The 17,243-nt window shown below is 34.1% G+C and overlaps 1 protein-coding gene across 1 annotated transcript in view; it reads left to right on the plus strand.

The window, feature by feature from the left end:
- Positions 1-958: 958 nt before the first annotated feature.
- Positions 959-17,243, plus strand: part of rab5c (RAB5C, member RAS oncogene family) — a 36,335-nt gene continuing 20,050 nt past the window's right edge. Inside the window, 1 exon segment of the mRNA NM_201501.1 lies at positions 959-1,114. The gene's annotated coding sequence lies outside the window, so the exon portion shown is untranslated.

Here is a 17,243-nt window from a genome sequence, read left to right on the forward strand (position 1 = left end):
TATTATTATTAAAATTCTATATTCATAAATGTAAATTCTTCAAAATTCAAGAATAGTGGTGTTTAAAGAAGAATTTGTGATATATTTGAAGACGTTAAAAGAGATGAAAAGCCAAAAAGCAGGAAACTTATTTTCATCATTAGTGGATTTTCATATTTAGAGAACTTTAACTCCCCTGCCACATATTTTTCTTTTTCATTTATTTTTTGTAAATTTTTGTTATTTTACTTGTTTATATAGACAAATTACCGGTTTGTAAACATTCAGGATGCCCACGCAGCGAGATTGCAGAAACGGCATCGCTAGCATTTACGGCGAGGGAATGACATCCGATGCGGTACAGAGTTTGTTGTTGTCTTGGAGATGAGTTATATTGATTACATATTTTATATATTATTTACATAATGCCTTCAGTGTATTATAACAGCTTGTCACCCAGTGATAAGCTCAATTAATGGGCAAAATGAATGTTAAAGTGATCGGCGTTATCTGACAGGTCCATTAGCAATAGCACCCTCCCAATGGATATTGGATACACCAAAATGGCCAAGCTTCCACCCCGAAATATACAACTATCTCATTGAAACTCCAAGTGATTTTATAAAAGAGAAGTATTATTATTAATGAGGATGGAAAGATTGTGAATGTATCTAAATTGACTGTAATCTGTCTTTTGTGTAATTCTAGAAAGTATTATTGCCTTTCTGTTACTGTTAAATCATTGTTTATAAAAAAAAGTCCAGCAAGGATACAGTATTTGCATGTTGCAATGGACAGAGATAGTATGTAAATACGACTAAAGTGGGTTACAAATACATACAAATGGACTTACTATGAACATATTTTATAATTTAAATTATACTTGCAAGCATACATACTATGGTTTATGAATGAGTAACCTCACTTTTATTGGCCGCCATCACGTATGTCAAAAACCAACCTCCTCCTCCGTCGTCGGAAGAAGGCGGATCACGGAAGTTCGTCCCTCAAAGCGGAAGTGAAGGCCAAGGCCCGTAGACTGGAGACTCTTCGGGCGGCAGGAGGGGAATTTTCTCTCAGTCTGACAGCCAGGGATTTGACAAGAAAGTGAAACCCGCCGCGCTCCTTTCTCAAGGTAACCGCTGTTTGTTTCAGCTACTGATTTGTTTATGCGGATAGCAGGTGGTGGTTGACGTTAGCGGTACCGAGGAGCTGTCAATACTGTTAGCCGCTGCTCCAGAGCCGCTCCTCTGGATGTTTCCCTCAGCCACATACAAAACAGAAATGATTCAGGCCTCTCTGTCAAATTTAAGATGCAAATCAAAAGTACAGTTTAACGGAGGCGTCATGTAATGTTAGTGGTGTGTGTAACTAGCATGAAATATGTGTGTTTGATACATCAGCTGTGAAGTTTGACCAGGCTTCCTTGTTTTCATGGCTTATCATTTGACCGTTGTGATGCAGAGCCCGACACGCATCTCTGATTAAAAGGTAACGCTTCTCCTATTCTTTTATCGCTCGAGGAAACTTTTCCGAAGCCCTTCCCGTTTGTTTTATCAGCGTACGTTAAGCAAGCACGTTCCCCGGCGTCAGTCGTGGTCAGATCTCGTAGGAGGAGGTGCAGAGAGATCAGAAGTGAAAGATGTCGGACTTACTTGATGAGGAAGTCAATAATAATGTGGCCTGAGGAGGCTTGATTGACAGGTCAGCGAGATGAGTCATCACTTAAGAGCGCGCTTACATTGAAGACAAGACACTGCAGATGAATAGAAGGAAAACATTTGCTAAAAAGCCATCATCCTGCTACTCCCACACTGGTTTGAATCTGCATTAAGGATTACACAAGGGTTCCCACGAGTCATGGGATTTCTGGAATGTCATGAAATTTGAAAAGGTCTATTTCAGACTGGGCATGGGCTGGTATAAGATTCTGACGGTATGATAACCTTAGATTAAAATATCACAGTTTCACGGTTTTGAAAGACTTAAAACATTTTGGAGCAGTAAACGTGTCGGGCTATATTATTCAAATGATTAATTGACTTCTGCTGTCTTTATCAGTTTCAAAAACATTGATTTCTTTAAATTTTAAAACGGCATCTTTGGATATCTTTTCTGCTGGAGATACTGTTGCCCAAAAAAAAAAAAAAAAAGTAAATAAAAAATTCGTACATATACCTTAGGAATGGTATTGCAAAACATTCTGACAGTTTTAAAACCTTAGCTTTTCCAAACCACGAAATACCTTGAAAACGGTTATTGTCCTATGCATATTTGTAATTAGAGTTGGGCCGATAGACGATGCCATCGTAGATGGCCGACAGGTACCACGATGCTGAGCCGGCACCGCGATCCATCGACCCGCCCCCATTGCAAATCCGTTTGTGAAAAATACACACTCGGGCCCTGTTCACACTATCAGGTCTTAGTTTTTAAATGGCATTTTAGAACGAAAACGATCCACATCCACTCTGGCGTTTCACCTAGCATTTCTGAGCAGCCCTCCTTCCATACTATAAAAGCGCACATGACGTGACCACACACACACACACACACACACACACACACACACACACACACTGTCATGCGCTCGAGACAGCGGGTCCAGGCAGCCAGCGGGTCAGTAGACTGGTTCAGTCTTTCACTTTCACGCTTGTACTTAGTAATTTTAGCGGAAACCTCAGATACTGTTGGTTGGTTGCTGTTGGTTGAGCAACTTTTTTACTAACCAAGTTTGTCGACGCATTTATAACGACACAGATCACTCTGCCTATTTACGCCTGTTCACGAGTCCCGCGGACGAAGTGATTGACAGGTGGTAATTATGTGTGTAACTTATCTTTATTCATTTACTGTATGATTTGTTTATGGGTTAAACAAAGACCATGTGGATCAGGTAGTTAAAACGGTAGGCTACAAATAATTAATTTGTCATGAATTAATTAATTGTTCATAATTAATTGACTGCTGACAATAACCCCTTTCACACATACAGACCTTTCCGGAAAATTACTGGCAATTTTCCGGAAAGGTCTGTATGTGTGAACAGGTCCTTTTTAAAAATACCGGTAAATTCGTTCTGGCTATTTTCCGGAAAGAGAAGTTGTAACATTACCGGCAATTTGCCGGAATGCTGCGCTGTGTGAATGCAGAAGGAAGATTGACGGAATAAGCGCGTGCACGTCTAGAACGTGCTGACGTGAGACGTCTGCTTTAGCCAATCACAACTGTCAGACGCATTTACGTCCGCGCGGTTTATGAGAATAAAAGCCTTTGAATATTTTTCCAGACACATTTAACTGCTGAAGTTAGTCAGATCACGTTTATATGTTCTTCTTAATGTCAACTGTGTAAATAATCATCGATGAGATGCTTATGACAAGCCGTTGTTTGTTTACCTTCAAGCTTTGCGTGTGCCTGCGAAACAGCCTGTGAGCGCCAGCACACGCACATATTATGAACATCTCGACATGCGAAAATGATCCTGCGAAAGTTGTTCACTATACTGATCATCCACAGAGTTTGTAATTTAGTCAAATGTTTACAAACACAAGCGCAGCCGTTTAAAGCTCATTTGTGGTGAATGATGTCAGAATTTACCAGTATTTTGGAATGGATGTGTGAATGCTCTTTTCCGGAAAATTTCCGTAACGTCCTCGCCTGTGTGAACAGCGCTTTTTTGAATATACCGGTAAAGTCGTTCCGGAAATTTTCCGGACATTTACCGGTATCACTGTGTGAAAGGGGCTAATGACGATGATGCCATCGTCCATTGCGATGTTTCACATTAGACATCGTACGATGCCAAATTGGTTGACATCACCCAACCCTACTTGTAATACTGCGCTCACAGCATTTATCATTGAAAAAACGCCATCGGTAGATCTGTGTAAAAGGCCTGCCACAACAGCTGGAAAAAATCCTAGGGGAACACTGTTATGACATGTCAGTTTAATTGTAGTACACAGCATTTACACTTAAAAGCATGCATGATGTTGAATCACAAACTCACAGTATTCACAAGCGAGGAAGTTTACAGGAATTTGGTCTGTCACAGTTATCGAGTAATTGTATAATTCTTAATAATTGCATAGTTATTGTGTAATTGTTTGATCTTAAATTATTTTATTTGATGTAATCAAATCAATTATGCAAGATAATTATTGATGAGTTATTGAAATCTAGAAACACACACACACACACACACACAAATTAAATTCAAGGAGTAAAGTGCAAAACAGTCAAAACTGCACAAATTTTTACTGTTCACAAAGCTTATTGGTGTCAGGCCAAAGATTTTTAGTGCTTAAAGATTAAAGTTTAACACACAGTTAATGACATAGGACAAAGAGACACTTATTATTATCTGTGCATACACAAAGACAATCAATATGTATTATATTATATTATATTATATTATATTATATTATATTATATTATATTATATTATATTATATTATATTATATTATATTATATTATATTATATTCAGGTTTTGCTTGGTGATAAAGCCAAGATGTAGAGTGAGAAAGAAAATCATATAAGTTTATGTTTTGTTGTTTTATGGATGTCATGTCATTTATGTTTTGTTATTGTCTTTTGTTATTATGCAATTATCTATTATCTATCTAATGAATACATACACTTGCAATATATTAAAGTATGAATGTCAGTTCTTCCAAATTTAAAACAAAGTGTCATTTAGATACATCTTGGCAAAAAAGGAAAACAAAAAAAAAGGGTGGCATGTTTTTTGGTGGCATGTTCATTTTTAGACAACATAATATCTCTATTTTTAATGTCAGAAGAGTTAAGAAATCAAGATTTAGAAGGATAATATGTCGGTTATGCACATTTTCCTTTGTCCTTTGATGCATCTTGTATAACACCTGTTCACTGTCCTGTTGCACATAGTGAACTTTTGGTCAGCAGAGGCACTTGATGCACACATGACTTCAGAAAACTGCTTTCTTTAGCACTGTTTTACAGTCTCGTAATGTCACTATCTCTGAGAGATAGGATAGACCATTATAGGATAAATCATTTTCAAAAACAATTGAGAAAATGGGCTGGCTTATTACCAAAACCTGTATCGTTTCAAACTAATGAACATGTCAGTCAAAGCCACCATGTTACTGTAATGTCCTGTAATGCAAGCTCAAAGGCTTAAACTAAATCACAAGACATGGGCATATTCCGCTCAAATATTTTACCATATATTAACAAATTTAACGTATATTGTACAGTCCGAGATAAAATCTCATATGTGAATTTGTTTCTTATTTTGATCTCTTGTTTAGATCTACAACTTCAGAAGGTGATTTGTTTTTGTATATGCGCTTCAGTTACAGTTTGTTGTTTTCTTGCTTTGGCTGTGACTGCAGGTGAGCAAACAGGAACAGAATATTACTTTCATCTCCTAGTTCTGCTCCGGAGCACATAGTGGCTTTTCCCAGCATGCATTGTAACTGCTTAAGGCATTTTAGGTCATCAAGAATGCCGTTTTTGTGTTTGTTCCATTAAAGCAATCACGTTAAAATTTCTTTGCTTATTGGATTTAAATGGCCACCACTAAATATTGTTCCTATCATGGATGACTCATGTGAGTGCTATTTAAACTGAGGTGTAAACAAGCTCTTTTTTTTGTACTTTATTTGCATTTATGATTATGACTCATGTCAGTTATATTGTTTTACAGGGTTCACTTAAAGCTGAAGACCAGATTTATAAAAGAGAAGGCAGGAACGCATTTTTTTTTTACAGTTTTGATTCTGTAGCATTATCATTTTAACTTGTTATCTGTAGCTGTATTATTGTAGTATGGAAATTGGTTGGTTTTTAATTATTATAGTTATTACAATAATTGAAAGATTATAAATGGTTATTCAAAGTTCCAGTATTCATGAAACCCTGAGAAAGTCTTAGCGAGGCTGAAAATATGTAATATATTGGCTATTATATTCACTAAAAAGAGTGAAGCTTGTATAAAATGTTGGTGCACATTTGGATTTAAACATCAGACAAGAAAAATGTAATATAATAATAATTATTAAAAACAATATCACAATTTTGGAAAACTTTGGCTGCTAAAGCCTGATTTATAATTTTGTGATTGTCGTGCAACAAGGTGTATACCTTGCACATAGCTTATGCCATTGTGAGCATTTATACTTCTGCATTCTGTCTTAGCTGCTCTGGGAGTACCAATGCTGAAATGCTTGTAGGCAGTGTTTTGGGTCTTCACAAGAAATGCATGCAATGATACTTTAGAAGTAGCTTAAACTCGCACTCAGGGAAGAAATAGACGGAACTGCCAAACGCTCAACAATTTTAATTGTAAAGTAAAAACAAAACAAAAGTATCCATCTGGAGTTTTTTCGTACGACTCCACACTTTTTTTTGGCTTGTGGCCCTGTCCACATTTGTCACCACTATCCGCTTGTTAAGTGTGACGTCACATAAAGCGGCTTCCGGGTCCAAGCACCAAATCAAACTGTATGAAGAGGCTCATCAAATTATATTAAAAAGAATTATTAGCCCCCTGAATTATTAACCCCCCCTGTATATTTTTCCCCCTATTTCTGTTTAACGGAGAGAAGATTTCTTCAACACATTTCTAAACGTAAAGTTTTAATAACTCATTTCTAATAACTGATTAATAATTTTGGCTTTAACTGTATATATATTTATCCATGCCTATTATCAGATGGCCAGAAAGTGATACATTTTTTATAAATAGTTCAAAAATTGGTGACTGTGATGCAGCAAATTCTGAGACTGTAGTGTACATTATGATTTAATATAAAATTCACTTTAATGTGTGATATTTAAAGGTGCTCATCGATAGGCCTACACTGAATCTGCGCGTGCAGAATTCCACAGATTTTCTGCAGATTTTTAGCCCATCATTGATTCTGTTTATTTACTTGAGTAAATGTGTGTTAATCTATTTTCATTCAGTGTTTAAATTAATTATAGTAATATTATTGACTAATATGAAAATGTTCATCTGATTTATGTACAGTGCAGTTTGTGCAGTAATATTTTCTGTCTTTTTGTAGAGATATTGTATGAGAGACTTGCGCTGTTTACCAAATAAAGTGAATATATTTGGATTTGCATTGTAAACATTAAATAAATGTTTAAAAGATATTATTTTTTACTTCACAAAATCCAAAATATACAAATGTAACTTAAATATTAAGAAGTGCTGTATACTGTAAAAAATGTTGGGTTCCACACAATTTCCTTCATGTTGTCCCAACAAAAATAAATTATGGTAACTTCATCGTTCTTACAAATTTAAGTAGACTGAACATAAAACAGTTCAGTTGTCGCCGAAAAACTGGTGTTTTGTGAATTGTGTTGTTTCAACTGACTTTAAATAAATAGTTTGAACAAGCAGCAAAAATCATTTTTTAAATGTAATGGTACATAAAAAAAAATGTATTATTCTATTCAATTCATCTTTATTTATATAGCCTGTTTACAATGTAGATTCTGTCAAAGCAGTTTAACATAGAAGCTCTAGTAAATTGAAACTGCGTCAGTCCAGATTTAAGAGTTGAAGTTCAGTTTAGTTCAGTTCGGTGTGGTTTAATTTTCACTGCTGAAAGTTCAAACACTGAAGAGTAAATTCATCAATGCATAGCTCCACAAGTCCCAAACCAAGCAAGCCAGTGGTGATAATGGCAAGTAACAAACTTCATTAATTGATAAAAGTGAAGGGAAAAAAACCTTGAGGCAAACCAGACTCGCAACAATTTCTCCAAACGTGTTGTGCAGAGCTGCCTTGGCACCGGAAGCTGGAGAATGCTGGATGTCATCGTGGAGAATCTGCAGGTGTGAAAAGGTCACAGGCTGGCCCACAGGATCAATGCAGTGACTCGTCTGTCACTGGTGTCTTTTAGGAATGAGTCTCATGCTCTCCACTCCTCCATGACCACCACAACATCTTCAGGATACGGCCTGGTCCAGGATTATGTAGACCTCTAGAATCGTCTAGTAGTCATCATTTCCTTATAGATCTTTGATCACATTAATGGCGCTGCACAATCTCTAAAGACCTCCAGATGAGTATCCTCAGGTGGAAAAAGAAACAAAATAATTAGCGTAGCTAAAGTTCATATTTAAACTATTACTATCGCAAACTATAACTATTCCAATTTAGATTTTGGAATGCGGAAAAAAACATGTTTACTTAGGAAATATAATCCAACAAATGGCTAAATAACCCAAATTAAATGGTTAAAAAATGAATGTTTAAAACTGATGCTGAAAAATTTCTTCATAAAAATTACTTAAATTAAATGAATTTGCTGCTTGTTCAAACTACTTACTTAAAACAAACCGAAACAACACAAATCTTGAGTTTTTTTGGAGGAAACTTAATTGTTTTATGTTCAGTCCACTTCAATTTGTAAAAACTAATTAGCTGATTTAATTCCTTCATGTTGTCCCAGGACAAATCGATTGTGGAATCCAGCATTTTTTACAGTGTAATAAACAAGAAACAATTGGAGCACAAAGAAGGTTGCATGCCTGCGTAAAGACAGAGATGAGGGAAAAAAAGACATTGTTTGATGAAGTGCACACGTTTTATTGTAAGACGCGTATAAAAGCATCTGCTAATTTCTATTATTAATGAATGCAGCTGTTGAGCATGGCAGTTTGCCCTTTGAGGCGTTGGGCAGGGTGTGGATGCGCTGTTATCTGTGCGTTTGCTCTGCAGAATCGCAAAGACAACTGAGATAGACAGACGGACAGAGCGTCCTCTGAGTCTGTAACACCCTTTCAGACATTTGTATAATGATGACACTTGAGCTCTCGTGATGGAGATGCCTGCTATTTCCTTCCAGCTGGTCAGTTTCCTGGAAGGCATTTCCTATTTCTACATTGGCTTCGTTTACTTTGACTTTTTTGTTTCTGTCAAAAACTCTAATTGTACATGAAGTAAATATAGTAATTCAATAAGACAACAAAAGTGAAGGGGATTCCGTGAAGGACATGTTATGCGCATTCACCATATAAAAGGGAATGTACTGTTAATCATGTAGCAGGGTTTTGCCTTAGCTTTTTCATTGCAGATCCTCCCTTCATGTGAATTCTGTTTGCTGAGCGGTGGGGGACGAGTATTATTGTGCTGCATCTTGTGGGATTTACCGTGAAATTGCTTATTCAGAATCACATTTATGTGAACTGGATGTGAGCCATGATGATTGGAATGCTGGTGACAGCGGTTCAGACACATGTACACACAGGTGCCTGCATGGTGGCTTTACCAAAAGATGACAGGAAGTGAGTCAGTGGCTCTTCTTCTGATAGTGTTCAAATCCAATACAGGGGAATTGCAGCGGTTCTCTGTGGAGAACTTCTGCCGAAGTTCACTTAGCAATTATCTGGTATTTGGTCACTTGGTTTTAGTTTCTGATGGTGAAAGCAAGCCAGCCTTCCACCATGGTGTCTGATGTCATGAGTGACATGGTTTTCTCCACTATAAATACAGCTTTCCTTTCGATTTCTGTTTTCTTAAAGGCATGGTTCATTCACAAATGTACATTTACTTATGAGTTACTCGCCCTTGAGTTGGTCCAAATTTACACAGTTGAAGTCAGATTTATTAGCCCTTCTGTTTTTTTTTTTTTTTTCCAAATATTTTCCAAATGATGTTTAAGACAGCAAGGAATTTTTCACAGTATTTCCTATAATTCTTCTTCTTCTGGAGAAAGTCTTATTTGTTTTATTTTGGCTAGAATGAAAGCAGTTAAAAAATTTTTTTTTACCATTTTAAGATCAGATTTTTTTTGCCACTGTCTACAGATCAAACCATTGTTGTACAATTAATTAAATAAAGTTGACTAATGAACCTAATTAAGCCTTTAAATGTCACGCAAGGCTGAATACTAGTATAAATAGTATATGATAACAAAATTAGGGCTCCATGATATTGGAAAAAAACGGACAATGCGATATTTTTATTTTCTGCAGTGTATAGTGTGAAATATTTACAATTTGGAAAGCTTTTATTGGGAAGACTCCATAAGTGCCTGAATCTGTCGTAAAATGTAATAAACAACTTGCAAGCGTGGAAAAATGCTATAGAGCAAACGTAAAAGGGAAAATTATAGTGCTTAATGTTTTTCAGAGTAGCCGATGGTATACTGGAACAAAAAATGTGTAAATCAAATGTAAAATAACACTGCAAACACTTTACTGTATAACAATTCAATGAAATTATTCTTTATTAAAGTAAAAAAAAATTATTACAATTAGTCCGATTCAAAAATACACATCCAATTTATGAGTTCGAAACACGAATCAAAAATACACAAATCCAACTCGTAAATTCAAAACACGATTCGTAAATACACAAATCCAACTCATAAATTCAAAACACGATTCGTAAATACACAAATCCAACTCATAAATTCAAAACACGATTCGTAAATACACAAATCCAACTTATAAATTCAAAACACGATTCGTAAATGCACAAATCCAACTCATAAATTCAAAACACGATTCGTAAATACACAAATCCAACTCATAAATTCAAAACATGATTCGTAAATGCACAAATCCAATTCTTTTGATGGTTATCTATGATTTGTACTTGTAAATTCGCAATTTTTGTATTTTATTTTTGAATTGTGTTTTGAATTTACTAATTGCATTTTGTAAACGTGAATTGTGCTGTGCATGTATTGATTTTATTTTGTAAATGTATTATTTTTGAGACTGATTTGGTTCCATACTTGGGCCTTAAAACATACAAATTATAAAGGTTCACTCTATTATGGTTAAACTCTACAGTATAATCCCAGCTCAACACTGCATATCCTCAATGTGACCATTGCGGGTGCACACATTATGGTATCGATGCTGAAACAATCTATTGTGCAGCCTTTGACAGAATTATCTTTTCTTTTGCCGAACTATCCCTTTAAGGTGCATTGGCCCATTGCTAATGGTCCTGTTCAAATCAGTAAAGCAGAACATATGAAAATCACATCAATATTTCATAAACATGCTCTCAGTATCTCCACTCCCTGTCTGATGCTGTTATTCCCATATTTTGATCCTTCCTCTGCTTCGTTGTGGGAATTACTCTGTAGTGGGATGATTTACGGTTGAGTAACGTTTTTCTGTTGCTTTTGATGACAATAAAAAAAAAAATTAAAGGCATGTATCTAGACATTAAAAGGAACCTATTATGCAAAAAATACTTTTATATGGGGTTTAAACAGTTGTCTGACAACAATCTGTGAATATAAGCAGCTTCTAATAGGGCTCGAGTATAGGCAAAATCATAATCACGATTATTTTGGTCATAATTGTTATCACAATTATTTAAAACGATTATCAGTTGAAGTCAAAATTATTCGCCCTTCTGTGATGCCATTCTTTTCTTATTTTATTTTTTTATATATAAATATTTCCCAAATTATATTTAACAGAGGAATTTTTCAAAGTATTTCCTATAATATTTTTTCTTCTGGAGAAAGGCTTACTTGTTTTATTTCAGCTTGTATAAAAGCAGGTTTAAATATTTTCAAACCAATTTTAATAGCTCGATATTTTTAGCCCCCTTAAGCAATATATAGATATTTTTGATTGTCTGCAGTAGAAACTACTGTTATAAAATGACTTGCATAATTACCCTAATTAAGCCTTTGAATGGCACTTTAAGCTTAATACTAGTATCTTGAAAAATATCTAGTAAAGTATAATGTACTGTAATCATAGCAAAGATAAAAGAAATCAGTTATTAGAAAGGAGTTATTAAATCTGTTTTGTTTAAACTGTGCTTTAAGCATCTTCACTGTAAGAAAAAAACTTTAGCTACAAAAGTCCTTCAGTCCAGAGCAGTGAGTGATTTTGTCCTTTTGTTGTTTGATTAATAATAAAAGCATGCGGCAGCAGGAGTATTGCGCGCTGTCTCTTTAAGAATAGTGCGGTTGTTCAGATATGGTTTCTCTTATACATGTCTTTTGATTCTCAACTTGTTTGTTTATTACACAAACGGGGGTCAATATGAATAACCACTAAACACCGCGCTCTGACACAAATGTGCATGTATTTGATCATTAAATCGCTCACATTAAGATGGCGTTAGATGTGTGTAATCTGCTCAACTCCAAAACTGTCCGAGGCTAAGCACGGTGAGCACACACAACAGCACATGTTCTTTCACGCTTTTAAAAATATGAATGATGCGCATCCCGTGCTGCAAAAGTTACATTACAGTACATGCCTTTAGTAATGTTCAGGTGAAACTGGGCTTTGCAGAGCAACAAATGTGTGCAACTGGAAAGGGGTGGTATATGATGCAATAATCGGTTATCTCGATTAATGGTTTCTCATAATCGTTAGATGGCAATATTGAAATCGAAACCGGTTTTTAGATCAGTTGCACAGCTGTAGCTTCTAATAGTAAAAATTCATTAAATTAAGAAACACTGCAGAAACACTTTGATGGACATTCTTCCTTTGTACGTGTCATCAGAGGAGAGAAAGCCCCTCTCATTAGTGATGATCTCTCATTTGCATAGGATGTCTTCGAATCAGCCACTATGCTGACACACAGGCATTTGTTGACTTTTGAAAAAGAGGACAATCTCATTTGAATTTTAAAGCCACAGTCACCAAAATGGCGCAATGAGGATCAAAGCCTAAAAGGGGCAGTTTCAAAGACTTAAAAAACTTTTCTTTTTTTTTTTTCAGTATTTTGAGCTGACACTCTACATACGCACTTTAGGGAAATCAGAAACTTGCTTTTCTTCTTGTAAAAAGGCCCCCTTTAAATTTCCAACAGTAGTTACAGTGGCATTGACTAGCAGTAAAACAGATGTCTGATATATCATTTTGTTATTAGCAAATGCTCTTAACTTTGATTTATAGATTTGATTTATATTTTAAATGTTTTATTAAAACAATAATAATTTTAGTATAAAGCTATTTTTTTATGTTGATTGCATGTATATTCTTTTTAAACCTTTTCTATTATAGTTTTTTTTTTTAATTTTTTAGTATTATCTGTTTATTTATCTAATAAAGTGTTGCAATCTATTACATTTTTATTAGGGCTGCACAATATATTGTTTCAGCATCCATATCGCAATGTACATGTCCACATTGGTCACATCGCAGTGTTGAGTTGGGATTATTTTTTGATCTGCACCACCAAATTATAACTATAAGAGTGAAAGTTTATCATTGGCATGTATTTTAAAGGCATTTCAAGATCATTTGGCCACAAAAAGTTTTTGTAACTTTAATGAAGAATAGTTTGACTGAAATATTATCACAAGGACAACTGCACAGTGTTGTTTTACATGTAACATTTAATTATTCAATTTCTATTCCTGAATGCTCATTTAAACTGTTTATTATGAATTATTGTACTTTTTTTCTTTGTTCTGTTGTGAATATGTTTGCTTACTATTTGTTTATTATATTTTATACATTATCCACACCCTTATGGAATCACCCCAGTCCATCTAAATGAATGATTTCTTTCCAGAGATATTTAAGCCATCTGGTGAAATTGTATTCATATCACAATTTATATTGCAGGAGAGCAAAATATAGCAATGCCAGATTTTTCGCATTGTTTTCGCATTCGTAAAAACAGCTGAGATTGAGAGTTCCTTATATTAAAAATGAAACATGCTTGCAAAATTCATTGAGACAGAAATACTCCGTCCATTTAATTTCTTTTAGCTGTATTATCAGGTTCTGGTGTGCTTGGGGCATGCTTTTTGCCATGCTTGCTCTGTTACTCTCTAGGTTTTCACCACTTTCTCTGTGCATGGCATGGCTGAAAGGCATGAGAAGGCACCGTTTGCAGAAATATGTGTGAGAGAGTGATTCTAAACCTCCATCACATGCTTTGGATTAGCCTGAACCTCAAGACCTGATGCTGGCAGCGACATCTCACTTCCTGATTTTTTTTTTTATTTCCCTCTACGTACCACTTAGATTTTTTATGTACAGTTAAAGTCTAAATTATTATTAAATTATTAATCTTTTTCAAATATTTCCTAAATGATGTTTAACAGAGCAAGGAATTTTTCACAGTATTTCCTATAATATTTTTTTTCTTCTGGAGAAAGTCTTTGTTTTATTTTGACTAGAATAAAAGCAGTTTTTAATTTTTTAAAAACCATTTGAAGATCAGTATTATTAGCCCCCTTAAGCAATATATATATATATATAATAAATTGCCTAAAGAACAAACCATCATTATACAATGACTTGCCTAATTACCCTAACTTGCCTGCTTAACTTAATTAAGCCTTTAAATGTTACTTTAAGCTGAATATCTTGAAAAATATCTATTTAAATATTATCATCATGGCAAAGATAAAAGAAAACAGTTATTAGAAATTAGTTCAACTGTATATATTGCAGCTGTAAATCCAAGCTCAAACTCTTTCAGCCTATATTTTAAAGTCCATTGGAATTTGCTACTAAATATTCACCCACAGTATGCAGCTTCATCCGTTTGTTTATTGACATCTATCTTCTGTTTTCTCCTGCTGCTCATTACTGGCTCTATTGCAACAGAAAGGAAACCCAGGCTCTGTCTTTAACAAGCTGAAATAATGACCTCCGTCTGAGTAGCTGATCTATCTTGTTGCTTTTTTCTTTTTATTTGTTCTGTTTCTTTGTCTTTATTTGTTTAGTATGGTTGTGTAATAGTGCAATAAAACGACAATTGTTATTTTAACAATGTTTATGCTGACATTGAGTATCCAAAAGTGTTGAATGCACTATGATGTCCGTCTGAATTTACTTTAAAGGATTCTTTTTTTGTTAAATGTTGTCAGAATGTGTTTATGCATGGTCACAGATGTGATAATGAGTTTGTGATATTGCATTATAGACAAACATTTAATGTGTTTGTTTTATTAAACACCAATGAAAATTGTCCCTATACCAAAACTGGAACAATGCGTTAGTGTGTCAGAGAGCAACTCGGTATTGTTATGTTCCTGAATTAAATTTCAGTACAAATTATTTAAGGCAATGATTCAGTGATCCATTCATAAAGAAAGGCACTTGCTTTGTTTCCAAGTGAATCTGCCACTTTGGGCACATCGGTTGTGTGAATTATTCAATGTGTCATATTTGATTTAATCGCTACAGGCATAAACCAGCCAATGTACACACACAAAAACACACTCAACAAGATGTTTTTAAATATTGTTTTGGGGAAAATTCAGGTTTTTTATTTTTATTTATTTAAACTTTTTTATTTAAATTTTAGTTTGGATTTTATTAAATTAAATTTAAATTTTATTTAATTTTATTTTTGTTTTATTTATAATATTTATTTTGTTTCAGAAATCACTGAAAATACACTTATTTTCTTTAGCTTTTAATCATTTGTTGTGAGTTTATGTATTTTGGTTCTGGTACGTTGGCATGTGTTATGTGTTTTCATGTACAGCACTTTGGTACCCATTGTGGTTTGTTGCATTTTAGTTTGGTTTTATTTAATTTAATTTTAATATTATTTAATTTTATTTTTGTTTTATTCGATTATTTCAGTTGTATTATTTAAATTTCATTCAATTTAAATGTATTTTATTTAATTTTGTTTTTAGATTTAATCAATTTTATTTACATTTTTATTTTAATTTTTTATTTATTTAAATTTCATTTTAGTTTTAAGTTTTATTATTTGTTTAAATTAAAATTATTCTATTTTGTTTTTATTTTACTTTATTAGTTTTTATTCAATTTTATTTTATTTTAATTTAATTTGTTAATTAAAATTTAAGTTTACAGTTTTTCAATTTTATTTAAATTTATTTTAGTTTTTATTATAGTTTTATTCTATTTTATTTACATTTTAGTATAAATTAATTTAATTTAAATGTAATTTTTAGTTGTCTTCAGTTTCATTCAATTTTGTTTGCATTTAAATTCTTTTATTTAATTTTTTATTTAGGCTACATTTTATTTAAAATGATTATTATTTTTTTAATTATACTAATAGACAGCACAATTTTTGTAATGTTCTTTGCATGTGCTGTCTGTATTTGGCTGCAGAGTTCAGATGCACTAAACTCTCTAATAAACAAACATAACCCTAAAACCTAGTTTCAACAAAAATATGTTGTTCAAGAAAATATTGTTTACCAATCTGCCAGTGTGTATATATAAAAAATGAAACTTCACACAGCCCCATTGTCCTCCATTAGTTTTGTCCTAAGCTGAGCCTTGCGCTCCTCTTTTGTGGCTTTCCAAATAACAAGCATACACATAAAAACCCTCAAAACAAAACAGATCCTGACCTGTTTTCAGCATCTTATCAGTCGACATGGAGCAGATAAATTAGTATCACTGATAAACGGAATGTTTTTGGGGAAGTAGGTTAATGCACGTATGACATGACACTGTGATATTTACCTCCTGTGTTTTCCTATTGAAGCTTTTAACTGTAATTGCGACTCAGTGTGGGTGGAATTTGTTGTGTTGGCAGTGAGTTTTATTGAAGCATTATGGGGTGGCTGGTTAATGGTTAGTGCGCTGGATTGGTGTGATACTGTAGCTGTGAACGACCTGTAATGAGTACGTCCTTTCTGTTCACTCAGCCCGGGGTTTCATAAAATGGCCTTGTTATATCTGCTTGGGATTCAGGGTTGGGGGAAATGCATTACAAGGAACACGAGTTACATAATAATATTATTTTTCCAAGTAAAGCATTACTTAAAAAAAATCAAGTAATATTTGAGTGTTTTTTTAATGTAGTGCGAGTTACTTTAGTTTAATTAAATAAATTACTGAATTAAAATGAAAGTGGTCAAAATAAGAAGAAAAAAATCCTGCAAGTTCTGAAAGAAATCAATTCTCAGCCAGGTAAGGAAAAGTAACGCAAAGGTTACACAATGCATTACTTACTAGGGCTGCACAATATATTATTTTAGCAATGTTATTACAATAGTCACATAGCTGGATCTGTAAGGTTGAGTCTTACTAATTACAGTTGACCAGGAGAAACAAAATGCATGTCATTTGTAGAGTTTAACCATAATAGAGTAAAAGTTGATCATTTTTCATGTGTTTTTTAAGTCCTGTGACTGAGCATTTGAAAAGAGTTTAGGGGTGCTTTCACATCTAGACTTTTGTTCTGGAACCTGGCACGTTTCCCTCATTAGCGCAGTTTATTTGACATATGTGAAATCGGCAAACATGCTCGCATCCACACCAAAACAATCTATCCAAGATCGCCTGAATGAGAGGGTCTCTGCTCGA

The sequence above is a fragment of the Danio rerio genome, chromosome 3 (genome assembly GCF_052040795.2).
Source record: "Danio rerio strain M-AB ecotype USA chromosome 3, GRCz13ab, whole genome shotgun sequence".
NCBI lineage: Eukaryota > Metazoa > Chordata > Actinopteri > Cypriniformes > Danionidae > Danio > Danio rerio.